Source organism: Amborella trichopoda, chromosome 1 (genome assembly GCF_054954075.1).
Source record: "Amborella trichopoda isolate Santa Cruz 75 chromosome 1, AtrichopodaSantaCruz75HAP2 v2.0, whole genome shotgun sequence".
NCBI lineage: Eukaryota > Viridiplantae > Streptophyta > Magnoliopsida > Amborellales > Amborellaceae > Amborella > Amborella trichopoda.
The window spans coordinates 59,506,648-59,516,539 of NC_142336.1; positions in this window are offsets into that span (position 1 = coordinate 59,506,648).

Genomic DNA, 9,892 nt, shown 5'->3' on the forward strand with positions numbered 1-9,892 from the left:
TTTGTAACCCATGATAGAGTTTTTTGTAATCCATGATTGAATTTTTTGTAATCCATGATCGAACTGTTTTTTTCTTTTTTTGTAATCCACGATTGAATTTTTTGTTTTTTTTTGTTTGTTTTTTTTTGTAATCCATGATCGAATTGTATGGAATCCATGATCGAATTTTATGTAATCCATGATTGAATTTTTTGAAAATTTGTGATTTTTTTTTTTTAATCCATGATCGAATTTTTTTTTGTAATCCATGATAGAATTTTTTGAAAATTTGTGATTTTTTTTTTAATCCATGATCGATTTTTTTGAAAATTTGTTTTTTTTTTTTTAATCCATATTATTCAAAGAGAAAATGAGAGAGATGATGATTCTGAGGCCACCCTATCCCAGCCATATTATTCACATATCGAGTCCCAACAGCAACAGTATAGGGATGAGCACGAAATACTGTAAATTAAATGCTGAATGGCGGTTCATGCAGGGAAAGAACATATCAATATTCGCATATTCATTCAAAAACATGAAAATTCTTAATGGAGTACCCTCATTTTTTATTGAATTCCTAAAAAACAATATTTATAATGAATTTTAATAATTTTTTCGAATTTTTTTTAAGCTTTATTCTGACCGATTCACCCGATTCTTGATCTGGATCGCCGATTCGCCGATCCGGATCGGTTTTTTGGAAGCCCGATCCGGGTCACCGATCCGTTTTTTAAACCATTGGTTTGACATGTTTTGGTCAGTCAGATCAACCGTTTTGACCGGTTAAATAACGTTGAAAAAAAAAAAAAAAATTTTATTTTTTTTGTACTATCATATCGAATTTCTTTCTTTTTTTTCTAAAAATTAGTCAAACTTATTCGGCTAGTTATTGGATTGATTTTGACTGGACCAAAATTTTCATTGGCTTAATGGTTGGTTTGATCTTGATGATTACTAATGGAGCGCCTGATTTATGCGGCCACAATCATGGGATCTTTGTGTCACTTTTAAATAAGATCTTAGGTAACCTCAAATAATGTTGCACATCTCTGTTTAATTGAATATGGTTTATAACGTGGGGATCCTTTAAAACATAACATTACAAAATAAAATAAAATACTATAATATAATAATGATGATAATGATGATGACAACCTAATAATAAAAGTAGCAGCAATAATAATAATAATAACAACGATGATATCAACAAAATAATAGTAACAATAATAATAGCAGCTTCGGAATAATTTTTTTCCAATGAGTTTTTGAGTTGTGCCTTGGTACTATAGTATAATGTTAATAGCTTATATAAACTTTTTCCTAAATAAGGGTGTGGTTTATATAAGATTGCAACTTTAAACAATCAAATTAAGATGCACCTCCAAATTTTTTCATAAATATAATTTTGGTGTCAAAAGTTCTTAGGATGGCATGATAATCTATTTTCATCTTTAATTATAAAATCTTAAATTTTAATAATGCTTCAAATCAAATAGATCTATAAATACTTGAAAATCTTGAAAATGAACGGTCTACATAATGTGTTGCAAGATACATTATTTTTAAGATTCCAAATCTTTTTTTTTTTTTTACATATTAATACATTGATTTCGAGATGATCAATTAAAGGGTTTTGATGTTATGTGCACCTTAATTTTATATTTTAAAATTGCAACCTTATATAAACCTTTTTCCCCTTAATAATAACCTAATGACAACAAGAACAGCAGAATGAGCATGGGTTTTCTTTCAAAACCTACCAATCAAGATTCTTGGCGTAAAATAGCCTTGTAGTTTGGTACCATTGATTATTTATTGCTTGGCGTGCTTTGGTCACGGTCACACATTACGGTTGCGTTTGGATGGACCACTAAACGTGACTCACTGTTTTTGTAACATACTAGCCATAGAACTCCTTCGCAACGAATTTGGTCGGTGCCGTTTTTTAACCAATTTTAGGAAAAATGCCACAAAATCCATTTAAGAGCAACCTGCTTTTCCTTTGTTTCATGATTTATAAAATAAGGAAAATGTTTATATAAGGATGCAACCTTATAATGTAAAACTACGGATGCATCTCAAAAATCCATCGGAAAAGGTAATTTTAATGTTAAAAAACCCTTTGATTGATCATCTCGACATGGAGATGTATGACCATGAAAAATAAAAAGATTTTAAGTCTCAAAAATAGTACATTTTACTACATATTATCTACACTGTCCATTTTCAAGATTTTCATATATTTATAGATCTACTTGATTTTAACTATTTTTTAAATTTAAAATTTTATAATGAGATATAAAAATAGATTTTGAAATAATCTTAAAAACATTTTACAACAAAATTATATACCATGATAAAATTTGAAGGTGCACCTTACCTCTACAGCTACGGATGCATCCGTATGCCAACTACACCCTTATAATAAAGAAGAACACAGCTGCCTTGGTTCATCGAAACTGGCCTTTAATGTTCCAAAGGGGGATTGGTGTTTGCATATTGAAACTCCCAAATCTTGTTTTGTGGGCTCTTGCGTAGCGTGCAAGGTATTGAGTTTGATGGCAAGGACTTTAGAGATCCTGGTCCACCAGCCCTACTTTGAGAGACAGAACTTTCAAACATGTATGTCAATTGTTTGGTTTCATAGGGTTGCGTCCTATCCAAATAAGTAAAGCCTCATTTCATAACATATCAAAAATTACAATTCGAGCACCGAAAAACCTTTGACCGATCATCTCGGTTTTATGGTAGTGAAAAAAATTAGGATTTTAAGCTCTGAAAAGATAATATATTGTAACAACTTATCGAGACCGTCCATTTCACCTTAATAATAAGTTTTTGTAGATCTACAAGATCTGAACCATTTTTTTAGTTTCAAATTTGAAAGTCAGTGTTGGACATTGATTTTAGATCTATTCATTGTGTGCTTTCCAGATGAGGATTTGAGGTGAGACTTTATTTTGTTTTCATAAAACCTACTCCATATAGAAACTTCATGGGGGGGAGTGGCTGGAGGGACCATTTTCAAGAGAGAGAGAGAGTCATTGTCTGATTTAAAGAGGGAGAGTGACTGCAGGGACCATTTTCAAGTTCAGATACAGGGTTTGCAAGTTGTGTAGAGAGAGGAAATGAGAGAGGAGAATATTGTCCATTCATGGGTGGTTAGGAAGGTGGATGTCACAATGTAAAACTGGAGTTTCATTCTCATCAAGTCCCAAGTATGAAATTAAAGCCCAAGTCATCGTTATAAAATTGCCTTAAGACAATAAATTTGTGGGTAAGTGATTTTAGTTTTGGTCCCAAAAAATCAGAGTGCAAAGAAAGGCTCAAATATTTCGTATTCTCATTTTAAAAAAAGGCAAAAGATTTCATGCTCCCTGGGGAGCATCTTGTTCATTTACTTCCTCGGGTAAAACCCAATAGGACCCCAAAATTTGGGCATGTAACCTTCTCAACCCGTATAGCTAAACTCAATGAAGTTTTTTTAATGGAATTCTCTATGGGTTTATAAAAATAATGCCTCAAAATTGATAGAAACCGTCTAATTTTTGAAGGGTGAGATATAGTGTTAAAAAATTTAAACTAATTTTTTTTAACATAATTATCTAGTAAATTTTTAGGTTCCCAAAATTTTGGATAAAAAAATTCCTAATTCTTCTTCCCGAGGGAGTAACTGTATAATATGCTCCTATGGGAGCAATAATATGCTCTAAAGAAAAGGACAAAATTTATTAAATGCCCCCAAAATTTTTGAGATAAGTGATTGATTACTTCGGATTTGTCTCAAAACATTGAACTTAAAGAACTTGGTGTACACGTAGATGTCTGGTGTAGGTGTGTATGTGTTTGTTTTAGGGTCAATTTATGGGGGGAGGATTATTTACAATTAAATGAAGAAAAATATGGGGGGAGGAGGATTATTTACAATTAAATGAAGAAAAGTCTTAGTTTATAATGTGACTATCACAAAATGAAACATCATTAAAGCCTTGTCATCTTTAACAAGTAAAATTCATTCCTAACGTTACATGGACACCAATATGAGTACCGGTGTCTATCATGCACGAGGCGTGTCTAGTATTTGTTCAAATGAGTCAATTCGGCATGACATGTCTGTATAAATATTATTATGATATAGAACAATAATTTGTATGATAAATATCAAGTATTTTTTGCCCGACATTATGATTTCTGCAATGGTCATGCTAACCCCCCTGGGTTATGAGTTGGACTGCAGTTGGAACCTCAAGGACCATGTTTTACTATTTTTCATATTAACTAACAGGAAATCTATAAAAATACTCATCATTTTTTAACTATTTAACGTTCTACCTGTTTTCTACTATTTCAACTCTAAATCATGTGTATTTTGATAGCCATTTTGAAATTAAAACAAGACATATAAGTGAACTATTAAATAGTCAATACCTTAAATGTATTTTGAAAAGGGAAAGGATCATGTCAGCCCACGGGCTGACAACTATAGTATCATTCAACGGCCCAGATTGAATCTGAATTCAATTCAATGGTCACAATCTCATTTCGTATTTGAATTTTTATTTATTTTTATACAAATCCAAATCACTTTAAATTTTGAGCGTTTATTATTTAAAAATAGAAAAATCCAATAAAAATATATTAAAAAATAATTCGTAAAATATAAATTCACCCAAATACCTCCGAAACTTTTTAAGGGTATTTTGGTCACTTTGTATTTTATGAATTATTATTTTTTTATATTTTTATTAGGTGCGCCTTGATGAGAAGAATGAACGTCTAAAATTTCAAATAATTTTGATTTGTAAAAAAAAATAAAATAAAAATAAAAAATGAGATTATAACTATCAGATCAGTCTAGATTAAATCTAGACCGTTAGCTGACCCATTCCCTTTTGAAAATACCCCATAAATAACACACTTATTCTATAATGTTATATTTCCATGTCTTTAACAAATAAATATTACTTACATGGTTCAGAGCAGCGTTTTAAAAAACGCCGAGTCGAACCGGACTCGCCCGGTTCGACTCGGAAATAGTGAAAAAGGAACCGGATCGCCCCAAAACTCGGAAATCGTCCGGTTCTAGAGAGAACCGGACGATTCTGTACAGTGAATCGCCGATTCACTGTACGGAATCGGCGAGTCCGAACAGTGAATCGGCGATTCCGTACGGAATTTTTTTTTTTTTTTTTTTTTTGGGTAATCCATGATAGATTTTTTTGTAATCCATGATCGAATTTTTTGGTTTTTTGTAACCCATAATAGAATTTTTTGTAATCCATGATCGAAATGTTTGTTTTCTTTTCTTGTAATCCATGATCGATTTTTTTGTTTTTTTTTTTTTTTTTGTAACCCATGATAGAATTTTTTGTAATCCATGATCGAATGTTTTGTAATATATGATCGAAATGTTTGTTTTTTTTTTGTAATCCATGATCGAAATGTTTGTTTGTTTTTTTTTAATCCATGATTGAATTTTTTGTTTTTTGCTTTTTTTGTAACCCATGATAGAGTTTTTTGTAATCCATGATTGAATTTTTTGTAATCCATGATCGAACTATTTTTTTCTTTTTTTGTAATCCACGATTGAATTTTTTGTTTTTTTTGTTTGTTTTTTTTTGTAATCCATGATCGAATTTTATGTAATCCATGATCGAATTTTATGTAATCCATGATCGAATTTTATGTAATCCATGATTGAATTTTTTGAAAATTTGTGATTTTTTTTGTTTAATCCATGATCAAATTTTTTTTTGTAATCCATGATAGAATTTTTTGAAAATTTGTGATTTTTTTTTTAATCCATGATCGATTTTTTTGAAAATTTGTTTTTTTTTTTTTTTAATCCATATTATTCAAAGAGAAAACGAGAGAGATGATGATTCTGAGGCCACCCTATCCCAGCCATATTATTCACATATCGAGTCCCAACAACAACAGTGTAGGGATGAGCACGAAATACTGTAAATTAAATGCTGAATGGCGGTTCATGCAGGGAAAGAACATATCAATATTCGCATATTCATTCAAAAACATGAAAATTCTTAATGGAGTACCCTCATTTTTTATTGAATTCCTAAAAACCAATATTTATAATGAATTTTAATAATTTTTTTCGGATTTTTTTGAAGCTTTATTCTGACCGATTCACCAGATTTCGATCCGGATCGCCGATTCGCCGATCCGGATCGATTTTTGAAAAACCCGATCCGGGTCACCGATCCGGTTTTTAAACCATTGGTTCAGAGTGCAGATGGGTTCTCGACTCGGGGCTACACATTCACTTTTTACAACGTAGACCTTGACAACTATAGTCAAAGTATGATGTTTGAATACTGAGTGTCGACACATATCTAATATCGATATGATTAAAAAAAAAAAAAAAAAAAAGAAGTGAAAGTACGAACTAAATTGGGTTAAAGTTGAAAAAGCAAAGTATTGATATCAAATTGACATTGCTATGGAGATCAAACATAAAGGCCACGTAAACTTTGGAGGAAGAGAGAGATGAACCAAGAGATACTGATCATGCAGAGAATTTTAATGATTGTTTAAGTAAGAAAAATATTTGAATACGAAATGATATAATTGTATTTTATCTTTTTTTTAAAAAAAATTGATGTTATTTTGATAATATTAGGTTTATATAAAGCGATAACCTTAATTATAGAAGTAACATTGTGGAGTTGTGCACATCGGCTTTGTTGGATAATGTAGTTTTAGCATGTCTTAAAAATACAACATCAAAATTTAGCATTTTTTTTTGGTAGAGTCAAATTCACACCATCGAACTAAAATGGATAGTTTGGATTACTTCAATATTTTATAAAGTTATCCCCTTATATAATATTTTCCCTTTCATGTATTAATTTAACAGCTGAAGTTTTAAAAGTGTTTAAAAAACTGGCAATTCAGATATGGAGTTGCTTATACGGAGTGGAAATTTATTTGGCTCCCTTGTTCCCACAAATTGCATTTTTATTTTCATTTTTACTTTTTTGTATTTTTTGACATTTTCTCACATTGGAGAATCGGTTTGATTTGCCAATCCGGATTGGCAATTTCCAAAGGTCAATTCATTGGGAGACATGAGTTTTAAAACTAGGCTTTTTAAAGAAAGGAAAAGTTCCGCTACGTAGAATCACAGACACACCTAAAAAATCTATCAGGAATGTTGTTTTCACGTTGAAAAAACCCTCTCATTGATCATCTCGACATCGAGATGTATGAATATGAAAAAAAAAGTTTTTGAGTCCCGAAAATAGTGTATCTTGCAACATATTATTTAGACCATCCATTTTCAAGATTTTCATATATTTATAGATCTATGTGATTTTAACCATTTTTAAAATTTAAAATTTTTTAATTAGGTATGAAAAATAAATTTCAAGATAATATTAAGAATTTTTTACAACAAAATTACATGCTATGATAAAGTTTTAAAATGCGCCTTAATTGGATTGTTTAAGATTGCAACCTTACAGAAACCGCACCCTATAAAAAAAAAAAAAAGATTTTAAAATAAGCTTATTTAAAATTTAAAATAATTTCCTTTCTCAGTGATGATCGTTGTGATCAAGATCACCGACTTCTGACTTCAGATCCATCTCTAGCATGGACAAAGATTTAAGGAGGAGCCGCATTTCAACAAATGCATCAGCTTAGGCACTAAAACCCCTCCGAAGAGAAGGTTTTCGATATCATGCTTGCTAAATAGAGAGAGAAACTCAAAGACCATAACGAGTGTAGAGAGAGAAAGGCTGAAAGATATGTTCAAAGAGAGAGAGAGGAGGGTTAATAATCTTAAGTTAGCCTTCATGTTGAGATGGGAAAGGGTGATTTCATGTCATTACGTAGAGAGAGATTCCCACTTTTAGAGAGAGAAAATTGGGATTCCTATTTTTAGAAAGAAAAAATTGGGATTTTCACTTTTAGAGACAAAGAATTGGGATTTTTACTTTTAGAGAGAGAAAATTAGGATTCTTATATTTAGAAAGAGAAAATAGGGATTGAAAACGTGTCAAATCATGGTTGTTCACTTGTTCGTTTACCTACTCCCATTTTCCTAAGTGTTACCCAACAACATCATCTTTTGTGACCAGTGGGCCCACAAGTTGCAGACAACGACTCTCCAACAAGCCCAGTCAAAACAAATTCCTTCTCTCTCTCTCTCTCTCTACTTTCTCTCTTTACAAAATCCCCCCTCTCTCACTCTCTCTTTCTTTTTTTTTTTTTTTCTATAAAATGTCAATTTTACTCCAAATACCCTTTCCTTTTCGAACTCTCTCAACCACATGTCCATTTAGTTTCTATTCCCCCCTCTCTCTCTCTCTCTCTTTTTTTTTTTTTTCTATAAAATGTCAATTTTACTCCAAATACCCTTTCCTTTTCGAACTCTCTCAACCACACGTCCATTTAGTTTCTATGAGGCCTTGGTTTTATGAAAACAAAATATAGCTTCACCTCAAATCCCCGTTCGAAAAAACAATTTTCACATCGAAATTAAATGCTTTAAAATTAACTTTTCATACCGACCATGAAATTAGAAATTCAAAAAATAGTATTGATCTTGGTCACAATGTACACTATTTTTAGAATTTGAAATCTTAATTTTTTGAACAACTATAATATTTAAGTTGAGATAATCGATTTAAAGGTTTTTCAACACTTGAATTGCAAATGATTTATGATGTGAGGTTGTACTTATTTTGATAAAGTTGCATCCCTATCAAATCATTTTTCTTACAGAAAATACCATTTTTTTTATAGATTAAAATGCCCATTTTGCTTCAAACTTATCTTGCAATGTCAGAATCTCCCAATTCCCTAATAAATCGCGAAGTGAAGGCAGAGACTAAAAATATATATTATTTTTAAAAACTCGAATCCTAATTTTTTTGAACAACCATAATGTTCAAGCTGAGATGGTTGATTTTAAGGTTTTTCAACACTTGAATTGTAATTTTTGATGACTTATGAGGTGAGGCTTTACATATTTTGATAGGGTTGTTGTCCAATCAAACCATTTTTTTTACATAAAATACTTTATATATATATATATATATATATTAAAGCGCCTATTTTTTTCCAAACTTCTTTTGCAATGCCTGAAATCTCCCCTTTCCTTAATAAATCACGAAGTGAAGGCAAAGACCGAAAAATATACACTATTTTTAGAATTTGAAATCTTAATTTTATTTTGTACAACCATAATGTTCAAACTGAGATGATCGATTTAAGGGTTTTTCAACACTTGAATTATAATTTTTGATGAGTTATGGAGGTGAGGCTTTGCTTGCAGCCCCATCAAACCATTTTCCTTACATAAAATACCATTTTTTTAATAGATTAAAATGGCCATTTTTTTTGGTTCAAACTTCTCTCGGAATGCTGGAAATTTCCTCCTTCCCTAATAAATTGCGAAGTGAAGGCAGAGTCTAAAAATTGCCAATGCGAATCAAGAATTACATATTGAGATTGGGGAATCATCAATGGCTGTGCTAATATGTATTAAGCTGTAAAGGCAGAGAATAAAAATTGCTAATCCAAATCGAGAATTACGCATTGAGATTGGGGAATCATCAATAGCTATTAACCCGGCAAGGCAGAGACTAAAAAATTGTTAATCCGAATCGAGAATTGAGATTGGGGAATCATCAATAGCTGTGCCAATATGCATTAGGAGGGCAATGGGCCGGTCGGCTAGTTCGGCTTGGCCCTAAAAAACTAGAGCATTGGTCACACTTGACCGAGGATGTCACGAGTGCCCCTATAGGCTGGGCCCTCTCGACCCTAGGCTGGCTCTTTTTTCCATATTATTATTTTTGGTTTATTTTTATTATATTTGGCTCGGCTCGGATTTGTCGACACTATGGCCGGGCGTGGGCCACAATTTCTTTGACATGATATG